General features: G+C 38.3%; 1 long non-coding RNA gene across 2 annotated transcripts in view; it reads left to right on the top strand.

The window, feature by feature from the left end:
• Positions 1–26,536, top strand: part of LOC142761320 (uncharacterized) — a 158,523-nt gene that overhangs the window by 23,096 nt on the left and 108,891 nt on the right. The window contains exon 4 of one of the 2 annotated variants that reach the window (XR_012883611.1): positions 3,673–4,271. The exons of the other annotated variant lie outside the window; for it this stretch is intronic. This is a non-coding gene — a long non-coding RNA (uncharacterized LOC142761320). Of the gene's footprint in view, positions 1–3,672; positions 4,272–26,536 lie in introns of those variants that run through there. 2 annotated transcript variants of the gene reach the window in all.

Here is a 26,536-nt window from a genome sequence, read left to right as displayed (position 1 = left end):
GGGTTCTGTTGGGTTTTTATCATGGTGTCCGTGGTTTTTATGAACAAAATACTGCAGCATGCAAAAATGACAAAATCTTTGACGAAGGACCCTTACGGAGCTTACGATGCAGTTGTGAACTGAGCCTTGTTCTCAGCAGGGATTGTCAATCTAATTTTACAAAATAATTGAATCTCTATAATCTTTGAGAGAAGGTCTTCCAAGCTCTTACTTCTGATGTTGTTACTCAGAGAAGCAAACTTTTTTACATCATTATTAGTTTGTAGCCACAAAGGGGTCTTATTCTTAAATCCCAAGTCGAACACCCTTGACAGATATGTCGAAAAAGCTCCAGCAGATACTGCTGGCTACCCGTGAGTTTACTGTTTAACCCCTTAGGGGCAGCTAACAATAGCGACTCTGGCACCTAAGGAGTTTGAATTAGGGAGGGGGCTCCCTCTACCAGCTCATTATTGTACCTGTGACACAAATGCAGAGTGCTGATTGGTAACCATGGCAGCCAGGAGCCTAGCAAGAGCCCCCAGGCCTGTCATAGGTTTGTACCTATAAGGCCATGCCTCTGGCAGGAAAATACTTAGTTATCCAAAGTAGTATATATGCTCAACTGATTACAGCTTCAAATCCCATAGGGGCACTTAAAACATATTAAAGTTAAATTAAAATAAAGTCAGCCACTATTTCATCAAATACGATTTAATTGTTTGAAAATAATCATCTATAAACAAAAAAACATTAAAAAAATACATAAAACATATAAGATATCACTGCAATCGTAACCACCCATAAAATAAGGTTAACATGTAATTCATACTGCACAGTGCATGGTATAAAATCCCAAAAGATGATGGCACATTTAATGTTTTCTATTCCCCCCTTGCTCCAAAAAATTAGGAAAGTTAATCAACAAATTATATGTACTGTAAAATGGTGCCACTAAAAACTACAACTCATCCTGCAAAAAGCAAGCCCTCCTAAGGCTACGTTGATGGAAAATAAAAATGTTATCACTCTCAGAATGTGGTGACACAAAAATATTTCTTGTTCCATAAAACGTGTTTTTATTGTTAAAAAGTTTTAAAACATAAAAAAACAAAACAAAACAATTTTGCTTTTAGAAGCAGCACGGACTGTGTGACAAGTCTGCGCCTTAGAACTCAGTAGAACTCTGTAGCGATGGCAGCCGTTCTGCATACAGGAATCAAGGGGATGAGCAGGAAGCTCAGTCTCTAAGGACACGGCCAGACGTGGCAGAGTTTTTCCGCTGCAAATGTTGGTGCAGATTTGGGGCAATTACGCAACGAATCTGCACCATTTGCATATTTGACAGGTAATTCAGACGTTGCAGAAAAGGCAGCGGACATGCCACAGATTTCAGTTTTTGCATTCCAAAGGCTGCAATCCGCAGTGAAATTCCGCTTCTTCTCCGCAACAGTCAGTGCATGCTGCGAAGGGATAATTCCGCACCGCAGCCTATGGTCCGTAGCAGAGTTTTCTGCAACGTCTGAACTAACTTGCCTAAAAATGTATTGAAACAACTGTAAAAAATGGCCGCTGGAGAATTCCACTGCGGACTGTCCGCAGCGGAATTCCACAGCAATTCCGCCACGTCTGGCCGTGCCCTAACTGTAGAATTATTAGCAGCAGACAGCACAGACTTTACCGTAAAATCAGTAATAACAAGCCCTCATACAGCTATGTTGACAGGTAAATGAAATTGATGTCTATTAAAACATGTTCCATCCTTTGTTTTCACAATCTGTGGAATTCCAGACAAAGAAAACTTTATGCTAAGAAAAAGATTTTATCCAACAACTGGGTATTTAGAGTAATCATTAATAATACATTTAAGTGGCATACAAATCAATACTTACATTGCACCATGGAGCTGTTGCCAAAGTAACCATTTGTAGGGGTTGTAGGTATTTTTACTTTTACAATATTTGGTGACTTTGGTAACGAATGGCATGGCACTTGTTTCTGTAGGCAACTTTGCAAAATGAATGGATTGCCCCTGAAAATAATACTGCTATCTTCAAGAATAGTGCGCTACTTTGAGTGGTATGGGTTGACTTACAATGGGGTCTGCGGAGGCGGATTGCTCTCTGTTGAATTGTGAGAACTTTTGGTTGAGGATTAAGCTGACTTATTATTCTGCTGTTTTACAAGCTTGGAATGTAACATGGCGTGTAATCTGCTAGATTTCTAGATTTACACACCACTTTAAAATTGCAAGGTTGTAGTCAAATTGGTGAACAGTAAGAAAACTGCAGCCTTTATTAGCAGCTTTGATGTTCCTTGCTGCATGAATTGCTGCTGAATCTAAGGGTATAACTTCTGGAAAAAGAATGCCATAGAATTCAAGTATAGTTTGAGTGAAGTCACATCAATTGTTTGTATTGTGTTTGGAATTACTTCAGGAGCAGAAAATAGCACAATCGTAAGGCCTCGTTCACATCAGTGTGGGGTTACGTTCATGGGTTCCGTTAGACCTTTCCATCGGAGGAACCCATTAACGGAAAAACAAACGGAAACCATAGCTTCCGTTTGCAGTACCATTGATTTCAGTGGTAATGCTTCAATTTCAAATGGTTTTCGTTTGTCTCCATTCCAAAAGGTTTATGTTTTTTATCGGAAACAATAGTGTAGTCATGTATTCGCTATTACATGTATTCGGTTATATTCTGTGCTTTCAGTTTTCTCCACTCTGTGCAAACCTGTTGCCTTAAAATGGAATTTGTCCGTATGCATAGGTGTAACTACAGCCATAGTAGCTGCTACAGGGCCCAGAGATTGAGGGGGCCTGGTCAGGTGCCAGAACATTGTGTTGTTTTTTGGAAACTAACAAGTTGGTGGCTTTTTGTTATCTAGCATTACTATGTAGATTCTCTGAAATTTGGCCCTTTAACCCATATATGAAATAATGCTTCTTATGATGCTTTTCCAATTTCCTATCTTTAGGTAGTGGGGGCCCATCTCATTTTGCTATGGGGCCCTATAAATTCAAGTTATGACACTGTCTGTAGGAATGTATTACTTTTTGTTCTTCAGTTTATTCGGGATTATACTTGAAGTCTTCTCATTTCTCATTTCCATTATAGAGGTGAGAATATTTTCAGTGATCATTTACAGTCTTTGTATCCAATTTTCCACTCTAAGGCCGTATTCACATGGCCGTATGATGGGGCACCCATAGACTTTGAATTCATACAGATGCGTGTGAATGCCGATAGAGGAAATCTCCAATATATCATGCCTACGGAGCGCCATAGAGTGGCACTTATAATGCGGAGCTGCAGATGACTTTGTGCCTCCTGCACATTGCTCTAAGGAATGAACATGCAGAAGAATCTGCAGCAAAAACTACACATACAATATATGGCCAAAAGTATGTGGATACCCCTTGTCATTTTTGAGTTCAGGTGTTTCAGCAACGCCCATTGCGCACAGGTGCATAAAATCAAATACACAGCTATACAAACATTGGTAGTAGTTTGCTCAGCCCATGTGTTGTTGACACAGTCAGTTTAGAAATGTCATGTGGAAACATTCTGTGAGAGTGGACAAAAAAAAGGTCTCAGACATGTATTGTAATTTGTTTTTTGTGACTAAAAGCTACTGTTAGTATTGAAATGTATTGCAAACTTGTACTGATGTGTATTACATTAACTCCAGAGAGAAAAGCAGATTTAGTCGTCAAGGAGCATCAGAGGTCCGAAGACCTGGATAACTTTCAAGAGTGCAACAAGAAATTCTCATTAAATTGAAGAAGGCATCGCAGGAGGCAGGAATTGCTTTCCATGAGTGTGCAGTGCCACACACCATTCATCACACTGCCTTTGGCCCCTATTTGGAAATATTTTATTTTTATCGCTTTACAAAGCTGAAGACTTAAAATGGCCACATGATAAATCTTTTTACCTGTAGGGATTCTTTAAACAGAGTGGAATTCTGTTAAAAATAGACTAGCAACAATCAGATGGACATTTCCAACAGGCATAAACTCGCAACCGGCAGGGAGAAGTTTCCTCCTGGTCAGACAAAGAGCACCATTGTTCTATGGCGTCTGCCTGTCATTAATGTAGATTTTACTATGAACAGCATTTACATTTTTGAGCAATAACGATTTTTACATTGTCAATCAAGATCAACAATAAACAATTTAACTAAGTCCTTCCTACTTGCCCAATTAAATTATATGTTGGCAGTGAAGAATTCTGTTTTCCATGCGGATAGTGAGACTTAAATATTGATCCCTTTTTTATACAATGGTTTGATATAGATGTAAACATGTCAGTACTATTAAATAAAATTCTAAGAACTATCTGTGTATATTTTTGGTCTGCAGCTTGGGTTATGTTACAAGGTAGAGACACAAATAAGCTAGTTTAGCAAACATGATGCGGTGAGATTTACACCTCCTTTCTTAGGGTATGTTCATCCGTTAAACAAAAAACGCATGTAAAATACGGAGCTGTTTTTAAGGGAAAACAGCCTCTGCTTTTCAACCGTTTTTTATGCATCAGGCATTTTTTACAGCCGTTTTTTATACATCAGGCGTTATTTGCTGCCTTTTTTACAGCTGTTTTTGGAGCTGTTTGTTTGTTGACCCAATGAAAAACGGCTGCAAAAACGGCTCAAGAAGTGACATGCACTTCTTTTTATGGCGTGTTTTTTTACGCGCCGTTTTTACAAACGGCTGCGTAAAGTCGCCCCGTCGGAACAAAACGCAGTTTTTCCCATTGAAAATAATGGGCAGATGTTTGGAGGCGTTCAGCCTATGTAATTTTAGCCATTTCCGTGTGAACATACCCTGACATTAATGGACTTATTTGGTGGTTCCTCATGCACAGCGTTTTTAAATAGTGCTTGATCTTGAAACATAATAAAACAAGACACATAGATATTTGGAATTGTGCCATCTAAGCCATACAATTCTAAAATAGCTGTTTTAACACATGTGATCATACTTTAAGTCCACAAAAATTCAGCAATAGATATTGAATAATTTAGTAAATCATACCTTGTGATGTTTGTTTTTTTAGAATTTTTTTATAAAATTTCAATATACAAAAATGCTATTAGTACACTATATATTCATATATTCTATACAGTGCTGTTGTTAAAGGTATTATGGTCCTGTCATACTAACACTCATTTAAACCGTAAGGGGTTATAATAATAATAATAATAATCTTTATTTATATAGCGCCAACATATTACGCGGCACTTTACAATTTAGAGGGAACATGAAACAAACAATATCAGAAATTACATAGTGACAAAGTTCATTTACAATTCAAACCTGGGGAGTGAGGATCCTGCTCGCAAGAGCTTACAATCTATGAGGAAATAAGGGAGACACAATGTGTAACAGTGTTTGTTCTGTACAATAGTCCGGCCATTTTTATATACATGCGGTGGTAACATAAAGCTGCATGAGCCGGTCACCAGCCAGTATCCGTGTATGATGGACATGAAGAGAAGAAGTGTGAGGGAATCTCATTCTGATGACTAATCTAAAAGGAGGGCCATGGAAAGGAGTCAGATTAGGGAATGTTATAGGCCTGTCTAAATAGATGTGTTTTCAGGGCACGTTTAAAACTGTGGATATTGGGAATTAATCGGATTGTCCGGGGTAGCGCATTCCAGAGGACCGGTGCAGCACGAGAGAAATCTTGGAGACGGGAGTGGGAGGTTCGGATTATGGAGGATTTTAATCTAAGGTCGTTGGCAGAATGTAGAGCCCGAGTAGGGTGGTAGACAGAGATGAGGGAGGAGATGTAAGGAGGTGCAGCACTGTGGAGAGCTTTGTGGGTGAGAGTAATAAGTTTGAATTTTATTCGGAAGGGGATGGGCAACCAGTGCAGTGACTGGCACAGATTAGAGGCGTTGGTGTAGCTGTTGGTCAGAAAGAAGAGCCTGGCTGCTGCATTGAGGATAGATTGGAGAGGGGAGAGTTTGGTGAGGGGAAGACCAACTAGTAATGAGTTACAGTAGTCAAGACGAAAGTGAATCAGAGCAACAATGAGAGTTTTGGCGGTTTCCTCCGTAAGAAAAGAGCGGATTCTGGAGATGTTTTTGAGGTGAAAATGGGGTGAAAAAGGGGTTGTACGCTTTGGACAATCCCTAAATATTATAGGGGTCTCTTGATAATAAGCTAATTACAAAGTCTTCCCCTGATGGGACAACAGCTGTAATCTGTGGGAAAATTCGGCTGTAAGTGTTCAATTGTCCCACAGCGCCATCACAGGGGAAATTAAGCATTACAGAGGGCCCATTGAATCCAATACGTTGTGTCTTTGTAACCAATCTCCACTAGAAACAAGAGATGAGGATCCTAAACATGGAAGTCCATTGTATTAACTTAATCTTTAAATGGTATATGAAAATGGGTTAGCTAAACTGGACAACCCCTTTAATGAGAATTTCCTCTCTCTTTGAGCAAGAATGAAGAGCGCTCTGATTGAGCTCATGTAGACCCAGTTTTCCATGCATTACATTGTCGCCCATTAATTTTAGTCACCGTCATGTAATGCAACATTTGCCTTGCAGCAGCCTCTACAGGGGAAATGAGAGTTTGGATGTAGCTCCCTCTAGCAAGAAGAGCTATGCTTTAAAAATAGGCTTTCTTTTTAAAACAACTCTTTTAATCCATTTCTTAGCTATAGCCATTAGTCTTTGACAAAGAATATGACCTCCATTACAGCTCCCTCAGATGATTCTTAGCAACTTGGCAGAATAAATCTTTAAGGTTTATTTTTCTATATTGGAGAACACACTAACAGTTTTTGGACAATTTGTATATTTCTGTAGTATTTACTATCAACACCATCATTGTGTTAGCATACCTCTTGGTTTCACTTACATGTATTTGTGGTTCTGAAAAGTATTGATTTGGTGCCATCTGTCCTCTGTCATTATCACTGTGTCAACTAAATGCTTATTGATGCTCTCCCATTGTCTTTGAATTGCTTTGTGACTATCCTAAAATTACATCAATAAGGCCTCTGTTTATTCAGGCCTGTAAATACTTTGTTAATTCTGGATTGGTTTTGCAATTGTTGCTTGGATATGTAGACCAATGATCTTCTATATTTTTTGTTTGATGGGCAAAGTTTTTTTTTCATTTGTCATACATTCAAACATTTTGTAATTTATGATATTTGAAAACCTTAAAATACTGTACTCAATATAGCTATGTCATCTGTATATGCTGTATTTAACTTAAATATTTTATAATCATTTCAATAGTACATTTAATTATATATCCAAAATAAAAAAAGCTCTTTGAATCTAAAAGATGTGATGGTATTTGACAAATGTAAGCAAATTTAAAAATTAACTAGTTAATAATAAACTAATTTTCTCAAATTAAAATATTGTGGTCGCAGCTCAGCCTACATCTGCCCCTCTTAAACTATCTATAGGTTGTACAGCGCCCAGCTCTGTACAGTGGCTGTGCTACTGCGTCATCCAATAGATCTGCTACTGTTTTTGTTGATCAATGTACAGTAAAGTGAAGGAGGCCATGTTTGGCACAGCCGTGTCTGGAATGTTGTATGTGGTTGCGGCTAGTGAGGTGGAAACACGGTGAAGTCATATGGTCACTTATGGTCAATTTTACAAAAGTACTTAATCTGGGATAACCCCGTTAAGATGATGACTCTACGACTTGTCTATCATATAGACTACACATGTTATGGTCTCTTTAGTCATACTTGTACATCCCACCATATGACCTTGGCAATTCCTTTTTAGTACCCCCTTTAAAAAGTACAGACAGGAATAATGGTTATTGTGGTGCACTTGCCAGTATGTGTGGAAGTTGAGTAGCTTGTGCGTTTCCAGTTCTGGAACCAAATCTCACATTTATTAATGTTAGTGAGTGAGGTAAGGCAAGAATTGAGAGACTACTATAGTGATCTAACCATGCACATAATGATTTGCATGTTTGTCTTTTTTTTTTATTAGTGTAACAAGCCAACTTTTATATAGATTATACAGTGTATGTAAATGGTAAATAGGTATTAATAATTGAATAACTTGGCATATATTGTGGGCAACTCCCGGCCCTTGTTTTCTCAACCTGTAGCTTCTGGCTCCCTTCTTCTATGCACACTGTACAGTACACAGCTTCATTGGTACAGATGGAGTCAATGGCCAGAGTGTTTCTCAACTTCATTCCTCAAGTACCCCCAACTACTTTACTTAGCAATGCTCAGGAGATATAATTATTGTCAGTGCATCTGGGCATTACCATTTTTCTCTATGGGATATCCTCAAATCATGACTCAGGGGTATTTGAGAGCTGGAGTTAAGAACCAGTGATCTAGAACATATGTTAATTATTAGCCATTACAGAGGCAAAATAATGCTTAGGAAGACATAAATGACTGTATTATTTTATCTTTTTTTATGCTTTATGTGGTTTTATAAATGCATTAATAAAATCTAGCATTCTATACCTAACTGGGTAACCAAGCGTGTGTTAAAAAAATTACAGGTACAAAACGTCTCCTTTAGTTCTAAACAATCCTGTTTTATTCATGATGCCTGAAACACTGTTTCAGTGCCATGGTTGATGCACAAAATGCATTATTGTCATTAATGAAAAAGTTAATGGGCCATTTTCTGATATATCAATTTACATTTTACAATTTGAGTACACAAATGATATATACAGCAGAAAAATGATTATTTTTGCTCAAGGAAAGATTTTTAATGTGTTTTACGTGTATGAGCTATTTTGAATAATGATGCATCTCAAGAAATGCAAATACAGTGTCGCCTTTTCAGCAACTGTACTGGCTGAAGAAGATGCACAAAGATAACACAGTGAAACAAAACAATTGCAAGTAAACAGGGTGTAAACTGAATTTCAGAAATATTAAGTTAAGTATTACATAGTTACATAGTTAGTACGGTTGAAAAAAGAGATGTCCCAAGGGATGGGAGAAAAGGAAGGGATATAGGTAAGCGATAAATCTATAAAACTTTGTTTAACCTCCATAGTAAGGTTAAAAACCTACATAGTAAGGTTAAAAAAAAGTGACCACAGCATCTAGGTGGCTAATAACCGATCAGCAACCCAGCGACGCGATCACAGGGTGCCGATGGTTGTTATGGCTACCCGAGGCCTAACAATGACCTCCTGGTCTGCTGAGTACGGAAGCCGATTAGGCCCCGTCCAGAGGCGGGACATGATAGGCTTGCTGTCAGAGTTACACGGACTACCTGGATAGTGCAATGTATTAGAAAAGGGATCAGTAGTGCAGGCCTTCAAGTCCCCTAGTGGGACAAAAAAAAAAGGTAAAAAAAAAGTTAATAAAAATGTTGTACAAAAGTAAAAAAATAAAAAAGTTTCAAGTTAAAAAAACAATAACCACCTTTTTTCCCATACAAGCCTTTTATTACAGGAAAAAAAAATCAAAACATTAAAAAAAAGTACACATATTTGATATTGTCGCATTCTTAATGACCCAAACTATAAAGCTATCACTTAATTTTTCCTGCACGGTGAATACCATAAATAAAAATGAACTAAAAAATCAATGCCAGAATTGCTGTTTTCTGGTCACCACCCCTACCAAAACATGGAATAAAAAGTGATTAAAAAGGCGCATGAACCAATATACATTTATTGGTATAAAATAGTACCAATGAAATATACAACCCTTCCAGCAAATAATAAGCCCTTAAACAGCTTCTTTGATGAAAAAATGAAAAAATTATGGCTCTCAGAATATATATATATATATATATATATATATATATATATATATATATATATATATATATATATTTTTTTTTTTTTAAAGTGATTTTATTGTCCAAACAATACATATGGTATTGTCGTAATCTTATCGACTGGCAGAATAAAGTTGATATGTAATTCATAGTGCACGGTAAACACTGTAAGAAAAAATAATAAAAACAGAATTGCTGGTTTTAGGTCCCCTTGCTAAAAAAAAGTAATAAAAAGTGATTAAAAAGTCACATGTACCCCAAAATGGTCCTAATGAAAACTGCAGATTGTCCCGCAAAAAATAAACCCTCACATAGCTCAGTTGGCGAAAAAATAAAAAAAAGTTCTATCTCTCAGAATATAGTGACGCAAAATGTGCAATGTTCCAAAAGGGGGATACGATTGGGCACCATTTATAAGTGCGCCACTCGCCACATATCTCTGGATTATTATTTATTTACCCCATTATTATTCCACTTTATTATACCCTGATGTACTCCACACAGATTACATATGCCCACACATTATAACCTGAAATACAAATAAAACCTCAAACACAACTACCAAAAAAAATCTGCATTCTAAAAGCCAAATGGCCCTCCCTCCCTTCTGAGCCCTAGTGTGCCCAAACAGGAGTTTACTCCAAATATATGGCATTGCCATATTTGGGAGAACCCGCTTAACAGTTTATGAGGTATTTGTCGTCAGTGGCACAAACTGTGCATAACATATTCTGCACTAAAATGGCATATCAGTGGAAAATTACAATTATCACTTTGCACCATCTGCTGCGCATTCATTTCTAATGAAAAAACACCTGTGGGGTCAAAAATGCTCACCACACCCCTTAACCCCTTCCCGACATTTGACGTATACATACGCCAAAGTCGGGTAGGGGAAGTATGGAGTGGGCTCACGGAGTGAACCCGCTCCATACGATGCGGGTGTCGGCTTCAGAGTAATGAGCGGCATCGCGCTCGAGCACGATCCCGCTCTTTTAACTCATTAAATGCTGCGGTCAATAGCGACCGCAGTATTTAAATCGTTAGAAAGAGGGGAGCGACCCCCTCTAACAGCTCATCGCCGCCCACCGCAACGCAATCGCGGGGGGGGGGGGGCAATGGTTGCTATGGCTGCCTGGGGGCCTAATGAAGGCCCCCAGGTCTGCCATCTTTGTGCACCTATTAAGCCCTCCCTCTGGCAAGGCTTAACCCCTTAATGACCAGCCTATTGTAGACCTTAATGACCGAGCTATTTTTTACGTTTTTCCATCGTCGTATTCCAAGTGCTATAACTTTTTTATTTTTGCGTCGACATAGCTGTATAAGGTCTTGTTTTTTGCGGGACAAGTTGTATTTTTTAGTAGTACCATTTTGAGGTACATAATATTTATTGGTTAACTTTTATTAACTTTTTTTGGGGGGGAAAAGAAAAAAATCTGACATTTCGCCACTCTTTTTTGCGTCCTAAATCGATGCCGTTTACCGTGTTGTATAAATAACACAATAACTTTATTCAGCGGGTTGTTACGATTGCAACGATACCAAATTTGTATAGATTTTGTATGTTTTACTACTTTTACACAGTAAAAACGCTTTTTTTTCAAAATTATTTGTTTTTGTGTCTCCATATTTGAAGAGCCGTAACGTTTTTAATTTTTCGCCGATGCAGTTGTATGAGGGCTTTTTTTTGCGGGACGACTTGTAGTTTTTATTGGTACCATTTTGGAGTAGATGCGACTTTTTGATCACTTTTTAATCACATTTTTTTAAAGTCAGGATTCACAGAAAACAGCAATTTTTCCGTTGTTTTTTATTTAATTTTTTACGGCGTTCAACGTGCGTGTTAAGTAATGTAATAGCTTTATAGTCGGGGTCGTTATGGATGCGGCGATACCAAATATGTGTAACTTTTTTACTTTATTTTGTTTTTTTAATAGTAAAGCAGTTTGAAAGGGGAAAAAGTGGGTTTTTCATTTTTTTCACATTTTTTTAATTAACTTTATTAAACTTTTTTTTTAACTTTTTTACTAGTCCCACTAACGGACTTTAATATGCGATTCTCCGATCGCTATTATAATACACTGCAATACTTTTGTATTGCAGTGTATTACTGCCTGTCCGTTTAACACGGACAGGCATCTGCTAGGTCATGCCTGCGGCATGATCTAGCAGGCATTCATTACAGGCAGACCTGGGGGCCTTTACTAGGCCCCCGGCTGCCATCGGAGACACAGACACTCGGCGATCTTATCGCCGGGTGTCAGTGGGATGAAAGTGAGTTCCCTCCCTCTCTCCAAAAACCACTCAGATGCGGTGCACCGGGTTAAACGGGTGAGATCGATGCTAATATCGATCTCACCCGGTCGAGCAGGGACGCCCCCAGCCCTCAGCTACGTCTGGCAGCTGAGAGCAGGGAGATTTGACAGCTCCCTGCTCTGTTTACTTTATTCTGATGCAGTGCCGTAAAAAGGCTTATGCATCAGAATAAATCCTGTTAGTGGCCGCCGTGAAAAAGCGTATTGGCGGTCACTAACGGGTTAATAGATGCCTGTCAGAATCCCGATATACTGCAATACATTAGTATTGCAGTACATCATGAGAGCGATCTAACGATCGCTGGTTGAAGTCCCCTAGGGGGACTAATAAAAAAAGTAAAAATGATTTTTTTGTAAAAAAAAAAATAAAAAAAAAGTAAAAGTTAAAAAAAAAAACCTTTTCCTATTTTCCCCCTAGAGAATAATAATAAAAAAAAAAATAAACATAATTGGTATCACCGCGTCCGTAAAAGTCTGAACTATTACAATATATCATTATTTAACCCGCAAGGTGAACGCCGAAAAAAAAAATTGTAAACGCCAGAATCTCTATTTTTTGGTCACCTAATCTCCCACAAAAACTGAAATAAAAAGTGATCAAACCATCGCATGTACACCAAAATGATATTATTAAAAACGACAGCTTATGCCACAAAAAATAAGCCCTCATACCACTTAATCGACGGAAAAATAAAAAAGTTATGGCTCTCGGAATTTGGCGACGCAAAATAAATTTTCTTTTTTACACTTAGATTTTTACTTGTAAAAGTAGTAAAATATAGAAAAAAACTATATATATTTGGTATCGCTGTAATCATATTGACCCACAGAATAAAGTTAACATGTTGTTTTAATTGCACAGTGAATTCCGTGAAAACGGCGCGCAAAAAGACATGGAGGAATCGCTGTTTTATTCATTTTCTACCCCACAAATAATTTTTTGCCCATTTCCTAGTACACTATATGCCAAAATAAATGGTGCTACGAAAAACTACATCTCGTCCCGCAAAAATCAAGCCCTCATAGTACTATATAGACGGAAAAATAAAGACGTTATGGCTTTTGGAAGGTGGGGAGGAAATAACTAAAATGAAAATCTGAAAAAGGGCTGCGGCGGGAAGGGGTTAAAACGCCTTAAGGGTCTGTAGTTCCAAAATGCAGGTTATTACTTGGGGGTGGGTTTTAATATTTTACGTCATTAAATAAGCTTCAAATGTGCATTGTGCTCTATCACTGCTAAGCCCTCTCATATGTCCAGGCAAATAATAAATGTCTTGCGGGGTGTAGTTTCCAAATTTGGTCACTTCTCAGGCGTTTCCACTGTACTCTGGTACCTAAGTGATCTCTTCAAATGCAACATTGCGCATGAGCACCAATCCAGGAAAATCTGAGCTCCAAAATGTGGAATATTGCCATACTCGGAAGAAATTGAGTAACCAACTGTGAGGTGTTTTTTCTCTTTTTACCCCTTTGTGAAAATAAAAAAAAGTGGGTGCTAAAACTACATATTTTGGGAAAATAATTTTGAATTTTCACTGCCTAATTATAATATAAAATCTATTAAACTGCAGGTTAAAATGTGTATTTTCCAAAATAAAGTCACTTTTCAGGGGTTTTTGCAACCAAAAACCAATCCAGCAAAATCTGCATGCTAAAAAGCGCTCCAGCCATTCTGAGCCCTGCCGTGTATCAAAAAAGCCGTTTATAACCACATAATGCATATTGTCATACTCTGGAGAAATTACTTTACAAATGTGCTATTGGGGTGCTTTTTCTCCTGTGTTCCTTTAGAAAATGAAAAAAATCAACATTTTATTGGAAAAAAATGTTGCTTTAAATTTTCACAGCCTAAGGACGGATTCCAACGAGCGTGTGCGTTTTGCGCGCGCAAAAAAAAATGTGGCGTTTTGCGCGCGCAAAAGGTCCTTAACAGCTCCGTGTGTTAGCAGCATATGATGCGTGGCTGCGTGATTTTCGCGCAGCCGCCATCATTATGACACTCTGTATGGTTGTAAATAGAAAAGCACGTGGTGCTTTTCTGTTTTCATTTATAGTTTTGACTACTGTTGCGCGCATCGCGCGCCTGCACACGGAAGTGCTTCCGTGTGCCGTGCGCGGTTTTCACGCACCCATTGACTTCAATGGGTGCGTGATGCGTGAAAAACGGGCAAATATAGGACATGCCGTGAGTTTTACACAGCGGACATACGCTGCGTGAAAATCACGGACAGTCTCAATGGCCCCATTGACTAACATAGGTCCGTGCGAGGCGCGTGAAAAACACGTGCATTGCACGGACGTATTATACGTTCATCTGAATAAGCCCTAATCCTAATAAATTCAGCAAAAAAAACTATGGGTCCAAAATCCTCACTATACCCCTTGATAAATTCCTTGAGGGGTATTGTTTCCCAAATGGGTCACGTTTGGGGGGTTTCCACTGCTTTCGTTCCTATGGGGCTTTGCAAATGCGACATGGCACCAGAAAACTATTCCAGCAAATCTTGAGTAAAAGCCATGTCTATAGACAGCAGTTTATGACCACATATTGGGTATTGCTGTAATCGGGAGAAATTGATTTTGGATTACTTTTTCTCCTTTATTCCTTATAAAAATTTAAAATTTCTTTAAAAAGCTTTATCAGAAAAATTTAGATTTTCAATTTCACTGCCTAATTCCACTAAATTGATCAAAAAAATCTGTGGGGTCAAACCTGACATGGTGCCTAATATATACTCTAATAAAAAGGAGGTAAAAAAAACCCCACTAGGTGCTCATTTGAGGTCTGTGCAGACTTTTAGCAATAAATATTGAGTTGTGATACTCTGATAAAAGCTTATGTGTTTCAGAAAAAACAAATGGATTAAAATAGTTTTTCTCCCCCAAAAAATTGTATTTGTAAATTTCACCTCTACTTTGCTTTAATTCCTGTGAGACACTTAAAGGGTTAAGAAACTTTCTAAATGCTGTTTTGAATACTTTGAGCGGTGCAGTTTTTAAAATGGGGTGATTTATGTGGGATTCTAATATATAGGGCCTTCAAAGCCACTTCAGAACTGAACTGGTCACTAAAAAAATAGGTTTTGGAAATGGACTTGAAAATGTGAAAAGTAGCTGCTAAAGTTATAAGCCTTTTAACGTTCCAGGAAAATAAGGACGTTCAAAAAACAATACCAACACAAAGTAGACATATGGGAATGTTAACTAGTAACTATTTTGTGTGGTATTACTCTCTGTCTTACAAGCAGATAATTTTACATTTAGAAAATGTTACCACTAACATAAAGTACAATGTGTCACGAAAAAACAATCTCAGAATCGCTTGAAAAAATAAAAGCATTTCAAAGTTATTACCACATGAACGGACACGTCAGATTTGAAAAGATTGACCTGGTTCATAAGGCCAGAACAGACTGTGTTTTAAGGTGTTAAACAAGAATTCTACATAAGTTGGGAGCCTAAAGCGATTAGATCGCCCCTAATGAAGGCCTTACAGTATGTGTCTTCCAGAGAACAGTGACTTGAGGTTCATCATTAATTTGGAAGAATTGCTCAAGTTTTTCTGCTAGTTTGAGTATATGTGTAGGAACTTCCATCACTATCTCTTTTAACCTGCATGTCCAGGTCCTCGCGGGGAGGTGCCTGAAATTAAACACCAGTGTGACAGGTACATGGTCAGAAACCGTAATTTGGCCTATGCCAGTGGACATGGATGTGTGCCATGAACCTGGGAGAAAAAGGTGTAGTTACGCTAGTCCGGGTTATGGACATGCCAAACATCCAGCAGATGCATATCTGCACGGATTATGTAATTTAACATTAGAAAATTAAGGGAATGATAGTTGGAATCTATTGTTGGTTCAAGATCAATAATTAGGTCACCACCAACAATTAGAAGTCACTCCTTAAATTGTTTAAAAGAACTCAAGGTTGATTAAAGCCATTTGATTTGCTTCCTATTAAGGGCATGTAAATTGGCGATAGTTATCATGGTTTAGAGAATGTGGCCCTTTAGAAATAGAAACCTGCCCTCAGGATCTGCACAGGAGGTCAATAGCCTAAAAGTAACATCTTTGCTGATAGCTACGCTCGCATTTCTAGCAGACGATGAGTGGGTGCTGTGGAACCATTGGTAATTGTGTGGTGTGCACAATTGGGATGTATGTTTATAGTGGAAGTGTTTTTCCTGCAAAAGAAGCATGTCAGGTTTTTCACTTATGAGGAGGTTAAACGCCTGGCTTGTCTTCTATGGCATATTTAAGCCATTAATATCAAATCTTAGCTTAGCCATCTCTCATTAATACAATCCAGGCAGCTATAAGGTGAACTTTCCATCCACATATGACAATGAAACTATGTACATACAGAGCAAAGTGCAATTCAGTAATAAGATCTTGCAGAGTCATGATATTAAGTGGTCCGAAAAAAGAAGGCTGGGATTCCTTTAAGTCCCTGTTAAAAGAGACCAAATACTGGTGCTAGTGAGCACCCTGAACAAATGGGTAGGGGTGCGGATGGGGAAGCCAATGTGGACAGGGAAGCCTGCCAAGAACCTCTAAAGTGAAATGACAAGGTTATATAATATATGCTATCGTGCGTACCGCTAGATCCTGAAACACCAGGATTTTTGCATTTTCGTACATAGCTCTTTTCTCTGGCTGTTTTTGGTATAGCTGCCATACCCAGGTAATTCAGGAGGTTACAAATTACATCCTTGGTCTTCTCAGCTGGTCTGGACTTGAGGGCCCTGTGCACACATTCACTTATGACCTGCTCGGCTTGATCTAGGTCTATTAGGGAAGAGAAAAACTGTTCACCACTTGACGAAGTGTGTCAAGGGCAACAGTTTCAGAGACCCCTCACAGTCTAATATTCCTCCTCCTGTGGTTTTTTGGTTCTACAATTGTAGATGATCATTGTTCAAGTGAGTCTGGTATGTGAGCAAAATGTCCTGCATCACTACACTATGTTGCAAGATGGTCAACATAGATGATCAAGAGTCACCACCCTTTAGCCTATCTGTTTCATGTTATACTTTGTGTCCACCAACTTTTTCATGACAGGGGAAATAACTTTTTTAAGAAAGCTCTTGAGATCGACATGTGAGTGGACTCACCTGCTGCATCTGATAGCGTACATTAGCTGACATTAGAGTGGTTTGCTGGAGGTTTCGCGTGATATATCTAACTCCTTCTAGCCGGAGATACATGCTTCTGTTTGAGGAATTTGTCCATTTCAGATTGGGTCTAGTGCGACTAGCCACTTGGCATTTTACAGATTAGAAAAAGTATCACATGATCACGGGTCTTCCGGACAACCTTCCCAAAATGGACTGTGGTTATCTCTCCCTCTAGCACAGCCAATAATGAGGGGTATACAGTGAAGGAAATAAGTATTTGATCCCTTGCTGATTTTGTAAGTTTGCCCACTGTCAGAGTCATGAACAGTCTAGAATTTTTAGGCTAAGTTAATTTTACCAGTGAGAAATAGATTATATAAAAAAAAACAGAAAATAACATAGTCAAAATTATATATATTTATTTGCATTGTGCACAGAGAAATAAGTATTTGATCCCCTACCAACCATTAAGAGTTCAGCCTCCTCCAGACCAGTTACACGCTCCAAATCAACTTGGTGCCTGCATTAAAGACAGCTGTCTTAAATGGTCACCTGTATAAAAGACTCCTGTCCACAGACTCAATTAATCAGTCTGACTCTAACCTCTGCAACATGGGCAAGACCAAAGAGCTTTCTAAGGATGTCAGGGACAAGATCATAGACCTGCACAAGGCTGGAATGGGCTACAAAACCATAAGTAAGACGCTGGGTGAGAAGGAGACAACTGTTGGTGCAATAGTAAGAAAATGGAAGACATACAAAATGACTGTCAATCGACATCGATCTGGGGCTCCATGCAAAATCTCACCTCGTGGGGCATCCTTGATCCTGAGGAAGGTGAGAGCTCAGCCGAAAACTTGTTAATGATCTCAAGGCAGCTGGGACCACAGTCACCAAGAAAACCATTGGTAACACATTACGCCGTAATGGATTAAAATCCTGCAGTGCCCGCAAGGTCCCCCTGCTCAAGAAGGCACATGTACAGGCCCGTCTGAAGTTTGCAAATGAACATCTGGATGATTCTGAGAGTGATTGGGAGAAGGTGCTGTGGTCAGATGAGACTAAAATTGAGCTCTTTGGCATTAACTCAACTCGCCATGTTTGGAGGAAGAGAAATGCTGCCCCAATGATGACCCAATGAACACCGTCCCCACTGTCAAGCATGGAGGTGGAAACATTACGTTTTGGGGGTGTTTCTCTGCTAAGGGCACAGGACTACTTCACCGCATCAATGGGAGAATGGATGGAGCCATGTACCGTCAAATCCTGAGTGACAACCTCCTTCCCTCCACCAGGACATTAAAAATGGCTCGTGGCTGGGTCTTCCAGCACGACAATGACCCGAAACATACAGCCAAGGCAACAAAGGAGTGGCTCAAAAAGAAGCACATTAAGGTCATGGAGTGGCCTAGCCAGTCTCCAGACCTTAATCCCATCGAAAACTTATGGAGGGAGCTGAAGATCCGAGTTGCCAAGAGACAGCCTCGAAATCTTAATGATTTACAGATGATCTGCAAAGAGGAGTGGGCCAAAATTCCATCTAACATGTGTGCAAACCTCATCATCAACTACAAAAAACATCTGACTGCTGTGCTTGCCAACAAGGGTTTTGCCACCAAGTATTAAGTCTTGTTTGCCAAAGGGATCAAATACTTATTTCTCTGTGCACAATGCAAATAAATATATAGAATTTTGACAATGTGATTTTCTGTTTTTTTTTTTAGATAATCTATGTATCACTGGTAAAATTAACCTAGCCTAAAAATTCTAGACTGTTCATGTCTTTTTACAGTGGGCAAACTTACAAAATCAGCAAGGGATCAAATACTTATTTCCTTCACTGTAGGTGGATGACTCATATACACAATAAAATGCCCAACCAGTAGATGCTACTGGTTGAATAAAGTCCTAGAAGATATTACAGTCAGAAACGAGTTTTCGGTGCAATCTAAACACCCTTCTGATTCTCAGCAATATTTATTTGGATCGAATCGGACAGCTGATTCGATTAAATTGGACCCAACACAAATTGTTTGAAATTTGCTTATCTCTTTTTAAAGGTAAACCAGAGCTAATGGTATATATACAGCAAACAATATTATTTGCACCAATTATGTTTCTTTTGGACTCCATGTCCTAAAAATAATCCATGTTACCTTGCAAATAATGTGGGCTTGGTTTGCTTAGAACATTGAAGAATAGTACAAACAGTAGAGCAAAGGATAATAGGATAACTGGAAGAGATTGTGTTGCATTATTTTCTTTAGGGGCTTATCATTGTGATGATAATACACAGATACATGGACTGATGAAAGAAATAGAATTAAATGAAGATGCTAGGGGGAGAGTAGTGATAACATTCTGAGGAAAATTTTGAAATGTTGGAAACTGGATAATGAATGCGGGTTGGAGGTATCCGAAGGGAGAGGAAGAAGCAGAAATTCTGTTGCATCTTTTATGTGTTATTTATGAAGTGATGAAAATTGCCTTGGGCATCAAAATACTTGTTAATATCTGACGAAATTGGTAGACAGTTAGGTTTACTTGACCTTGAAATAGAAATAAGCAATGAAACAAATATTTCAAAAATATTTTATATAACCAAAGCAGATTTTTGTAGAGCAGCTTCAATCCTTTCACTCTTGCATTGCGTTTAATAGAAACTGACATTAGCTTGCATTGTACATCGATTTTCATTAGAAATACTCAATGTTATTGCATTGTATCTGATTAAGGTCATTTAGTTTAGCATTTCAGCTATGTTTCTTACTTAACTTTGTCAAATGGTTATTTTAAAAATCTAAACAATTGCAAAACACACATGTCTACATGTTTAGTACTCCCATTGGATTGTGCAGAATCACAGCATGGTAATTTTAGGTAGGTGGAATTCCGAATCAGTGAATGGAATCAATAATACACCCAGGTAGTCATAACACACCCAGGCAAGGGTCCAGTAAAGAATGAATTCAGTGAGAAACAGTGAAGAAAAACAAGGCAAATGCACTAGGAATAGAGCAAGGACATAATGGGAGTACATTGCACACTTGCAAGCCAGGCCATAACAAGTAACTATGGAGCCACATAGTAAAACTTAGAATAGAGTTTCACTCAACCATTACAACTCTTAGCAGCAAAAGAATTTAGGACAGTGAGGCCAAACAGTAGATCATGATCTACCGATAGATCTATAGCAGCGAACAGTAAACCTTGACGTTTAGTCACCAGGATGTTCTCTTACTGGCTTCTACACAAATTTGTGTTTTGTGTGCCCGTCATAACCCTTTTATAGTGAAAGGCGCATTGTCAAATCATTTAGGTTTGACCAGGTGGCTCACACTCACCTTGGTGACTAATATATGTACTTTAGCACTGATCAAGTCAAAAGGGAGAAGTATCATAGTCATGTATGAAAAAAAGGATGCCGGTGGAGCAAGCATAATAAATAACTGTGGTTGTAATTATATTTATGGGGGCAATGGGGCTTCTGGAAAAGGGCTATGCAATAGAATTACAGCAGTGTCCTCTGCATGCCACATTTGTATATCCCCTAGTAAATCACCTAACTCAGGACCTAAAAAGGTACTGAAAAAGTTTGGTCTAGGATGGTTTAGGACATGAAAACTTCTGATTATTTTTATTATATGGGCTCTCCCAGGTGCTGGGCCCCATAGCATTTAATATGCCTGCTATACCAACCCAGTAAGGAATTCCTGATGCACCAGGACAGTATCTGATCTCATCTGTGGCACTAAATTTGCTGCTCATGAATGGAGCCATTATAGGGCTCTGTGCATGAGTTCACGCAATCCTTTTTGTTGGTGTGTTTTTTTTTAACCGATGTACAAAAGGTCATCAACTTGAATCAGTTTTTTAATTTCGTTTTCAATCAGTTATTCAATGATTTACGATTTACTTTAATAGTGGAAATTATCACAAAGTTTTAAATCAAGTAGATTAAAGAATTGATTGCAAATCTGATGCAGTCAAATGCACACAGATATAATTTAGTCAACAGTTATTTGTTCACAGTTGTAAAGCAAAAAGAAAGTGCAACAAGAAGAACAAGACACTTTCCCTCATAGACGCCTAATGGGTAAATTAAGGTCTATAGGTTTAAAAAGTATAGTTTGTAATTGGATTGAAAATTGGCTTAAAGACCGTATCCTGAGAGTTGTGGTCAATGATTCCTACTCTGAATTGTCACCGGTTATAAGTGGTGTACCCCAGGGTTCAGTGCTGGGACCACTATTATTCAACTTATTTATTAATGATATAGAGGATGGGATTAATAGCACTATTTCTATTTTTGAAGATGACACCAAACTATGTAGTAATGTTCAGTCTACGGAAGATGTTTATAAATTAATAGCTGATTTGGATACACTAAGTGTTTGGACATCCACTAGGCAGATGAGGTTTAATGTGGATGAATGTAAAGTTATGTATCTGGGTACCAACAATCTGCAGGCATCATATGTCCTAGGGGGAGCTATACTGGGAGAGTCACTTGTTGAGAAGGATGTGGGTGTACTTGTAAATCATAAACTAAATAACAGCATGCAGTGTCAATCAGCTGCTTCAAAGGCCAGCAAGATATTGTTGTGTATTAAAAGAGGCATGGACTCGCGGGACAGGGATATAATATTACCACTTTACAAAGCATTAGTGAGGCCTCATCTAGAATATGCAGTTGAGTTCTGGGCTCTAGTCCATAGAAAGGATGCCCTGGAGTTGGAAAAAATACAAAGAAGAGCAACTAAACTAATGAGGGGCATGGAGAATCTAAGTTATGGGGAAAGATTAAAAGAATTAAACCTATTTAGCCTTGAAAAGAGACGACTAAGGGGGATGTTTAACTTATATAAATATTAAATGGCCCATACAAGAAATATAGTGAAAACCTATTCCATGAAAATCCCCCTCAAAAAACAAGGGGACACGCCCTCCGTCTGGAGAAAAAAAGTTTCAATCTCCAGAGCCGACAAGCCTTCTTTACTGTGAGAACTGTGAATCTGTGGAATAGCCTACCACAAGAGCTAGTCACAGCAGCAACAGTAGATGGCTTTAAAAAAGGCTTAGATAATTTCCTAGAATGAGAAAATATCAGCTCCTATGTCAATGTGTAAAATTGTTGTTTCATCCCTTCCCTTTTTCCCATCCCTTGGTCGAACTTGATGGACATATGTAGTTTTTCCACCGGACTAACTATGTAACTATGTAACATAAGGGCCTGTTCACATCTGCATTGGAGGCTCTGTCACAGATCCGCCCGAAAATATCAGAAACCATAGCACAGCATGCTGCACTATTGTTTCCGGTAAAACCACAAACACCCTGACGAAATTAATTACAGTCAATGGGTTCATTTGGTGCGATGGCGTCTGACATGCAACAGCAACGGCGCTTTCTGTATTTTCGTTGTTCTGCTCTCCTGACGTAGCAGAGCTACAGAAAAACCGACACAGGTGTGAACAGACCCTAAGAGTGAATGTAGCCTAATATCAAATAAAGATGATCGAACCACAAGGATATAACGTTGTTTAGAAATTTTTATGTGGAAATGTATGGATAGAAATTGCCTCCAAAATCCAAATGCTATCGGCAATTTGTAATTTTTTTATTTTTTTGGGGGGGAGTAGGGTAGATTTCTTAGTATTTAATGCTTTTCAAAACATTGGAAGGAAATACTATTCTGATTTTAATCCCCCCATTTGTTGTAATGCCAGAGTATGCTAGAACAAAACAATCAATATTAAGGTAGCCATGCACCTAAGATAGCTGTCGGCCAACAACTACTCCTCCCGACCCCCATGCTTGGTGAAGTGTGCAGTCTATTCAATGTGAAGAGGGGAGTAAGCTGCTCCAAGACACTATTGGCGGCGGCTTATCTTTTGTGCGAGCAAAGTATTGGGCATGTTGAAATCCACATATTAAAAAGATCGGCCAGTCCAGTGGATTTGACCAACGTTCATTTAATGTGTATAAGCAACCTAAGCAAGCCTCCTCGCCTACACAGTCATGTCACATTTACGAATAATGGATGGGACTCAAAATCATGCTTCAATTTTCTGGAATACCCCTCTACAGTACTAGTAAGGGGTTGTTATGTTGTGAACCACCATCAGGGTCTTTCCAACTTTATTTATTTGCTCTGGGATCCTCTTGCATTTTTGTGTGCATCTGTTTTGAAAGTACTGTAAGTACTTTGCAATATAATAGTGCCTCATATTTTTTTCTTTTAAAATTATATTTTTTTTTTTACAAAACAGTTAGCATTATTAAAACAAAACATTTCTTAGATAAGCTAAAAAAAATAAAAACTACCGAGTGTATACTCTAATGATATTATGATTATGTCATGTAGTACAATACCTTCTTACTGCCAGTGTTGAACTGGGGTTCCTTAGGCTCACCAGGGAAAATAAAACATCTATAGAGAACATGTACATGACTTTGTTATCATTTCACATGCAAGAGGCATCAATAGTATCTAATAAATTATTTATTAATCAGCCCGTAAGAAATAGTGGCATGTGATTGACTTCAAAATTACCTTCAAATTAGGTGAACTCCTGATGGACTTTTGGGATCTATTATTGTGTCAGGACCTGGACGCACTGGAGGATGTGACAGTCACTTTATATATAATGTTAGGGCTGAATAGCTAGATCTAGCCTTGACATGGTTTCTTTAATAGGATCGCGCTTGCTTTGCAGTAGATATGGCACCGCATGTCATTGTGACCCTCAGACTACTGATTCTCTCCAGTGGAATTATGGGGGGGGGGATACAGCAGTCTAAGACTGAACTGCGATCTTTAATGGACATAAGCACAGTCTAAGTGAATGGAGAGGGTGGGTACAACCAGTTATATCACTCAGCAGTTCCTGCCCATTCCTATGAAGTGAGTTACTGAAAGAGTTACCATGGTGAAATGGAGGCTCGGTGAGTTTTATTTTGTTGCCAACCCTATGGAGGACCTATTATGACTGTCTAGTCAAGGGACTCGACAATAAGTGCCCATTCATTTAAGAAATTGAAATCTGATATAACTGAGAACTCCAAAGTTTCTCATAAAATGATAAGGCAAGGGTACATTTCTTCTTTATTTTTTAAAAAATTGTGAATACCTTTCTGTTACAAAGTGAATGTTGTAGCCAGCTGACAACGTAGTTATAGACCTCATCATGATTGCACATAGAAATATTGCTGTTTAACCTACAACTAATCCCAGTGATACCAAATCGCATCTGTTAAATGAGCAGTGTCCCTTTTAGAGATGTAAATTCAATAGGACCACTATATAATCTGTTCTGCACCAAGTAGAATAACAATCTTTAGAAGACGAGTAATGATATAAAAATAATTTTATTAATTGGAGTGCAACTGCAGAAGCTTAAATTACATTCCCAGTGGTAAGAAGCCGTTCAAACCTAATTTGTAAGACAAGATGGTGGATTTAATGACTGGCAGCAAAGTTTCTTCAACAGATTTCATGGGGCATGATCCAAAGATAATAGGTTTTCAGCCCAATGACAACCCAATTACAATGCCAATCAAAGCCAACTTCATGCACACTAATTATCAGATTTAGCTGTCAGCTCAAATACAAACATAACACGTTTATTTAAATAAAAATTTCATTTAGAGAAAAGAAGATTTCATGTGTGATTTATTGAGATGGCAAGAGCAACGTTACATTCTGAGCCCCATGATGGGCTTAGACTACTGATTAATATACGGATAGTGTACACATTCACACTATTAAAGGAATGTCTATAGTGAGTTGTTCTCACAAAAATAAATTAAATAACATACCGCAATGAGAAGCAGCATAATAATCATGGATGTTGGATTTACAATATTGTATTTTATGAGTCAGTATCAATTGTTTTTATTTTAAATCATTCCAAATAAACTTTGGCTATTTTTAATTATATCCTTTAATGGAGCTGAATATGTTATTTAATTCTTTAGAGCTTTATCATTTTTTTAGTCAAGCAGGAGCCTACCAATATGAGGTATAGTCAACCATGACCCTGGTGCCTGAGGGGACTCAAACGCCACTCTGCCACAAATGAAGGTACCAACATTAGAAATGGCGCATAGTTTTGCATTGGGGCCTAGGAGCTTCAAGATATGCCTTTGTCCTGAAGATAACTAAGTTGAAATAATGCAGTAGGTTTTCCTGTAGTCCAGTGTAAGTGACAGATTACAACATTATGTCATCATAATGACTTTTGGCAAATTATGAACTTAGCTCTGCTACATGTGACAAACTCAACTGCATTTGTTTAACTAGGGAAAAGTTTCTTGATGTATCAATAAGGCCCATTTATAGAGTAAGAGTCAAATTAGCTCATTGATTGGCGCTCATTTGCTCCTTTCACAAGGAGCAATGCTTGGTTATGTATGAGGACGAGCGATCATTACTACTGTCGTGGAAATCCGTCGCTCAAAATATATTAGACTGAAATTTATACGAGTCCAAATAGACTCTCAAGGCCAGGCCCCCATTAGTCAGTATCCTAATTAGGATATTTCACCGATATATATCGAGAGAGGAGAAGAAAACACACAGACATGCTGATATGTTCAAAATGCTCCTCTGAAGGATTTATTACCAAACTCAAACTGTTAAACTGAAATTCAGAAGGGGTGTAAGCTTGAGGTAAACCAATCAGAGACAATGTAACAATATTTGTTATTCAGTAAAAAGCATACAATAAAATACTTCCCAGATACATCATTATAATTCTTCACACATTAGGTTTTGCAGGTGTCTTATCTCTTTTGGACAGAATATTCTCGTGGAGATGGGGGAGACCTTCCCTCACGCATACTTGCCACCCTCCCATCTCCCTCCCTGTCCATTCTCTACCAACTTCGCATGGGAACCAAGGTCAAAGATAAAACATACAAAATCAACATTACTTGTATTAAAGGAACAATGACTTTTCTATTCACTACAATAAAACCAAGATGGGAACTCCAGACAAGATGGCTGCTGCACGAAACTAAATCATTTAAACATTATCATCACTTTCACATAATACATATTTTAGTAATTCGGCATCCTGCTTGATAATTCACAATGTAATTTCATACAGAGAATATAAGCAAATAAATCATCGTTCACAAACCCCCCTTTTTCTCATATTAAATTACAGAAATTATATATTATGATTATGAAACTCAAGCAATATATCAATAGGGCCACAACTAATATGATGCCATCACCAATGTCCGGTTAGGGTATGGGGTCCCACCAGTGTATTGACAAATCCTGTACATCATCGTCCTCTTCTTCTCCTGTCTTCTCATTAAAACACTTGATACTGCTGATGGATTC

This window comes from Rhinoderma darwinii, chromosome 4 (genome assembly GCF_050947455.1).
Source record: "Rhinoderma darwinii isolate aRhiDar2 chromosome 4, aRhiDar2.hap1, whole genome shotgun sequence".
Lineage (NCBI taxonomy): Eukaryota > Metazoa > Chordata > Amphibia > Anura > Rhinodermatidae > Rhinoderma > Rhinoderma darwinii.
This window is presented reverse-complemented; position numbering and strand designations above follow the sequence as displayed.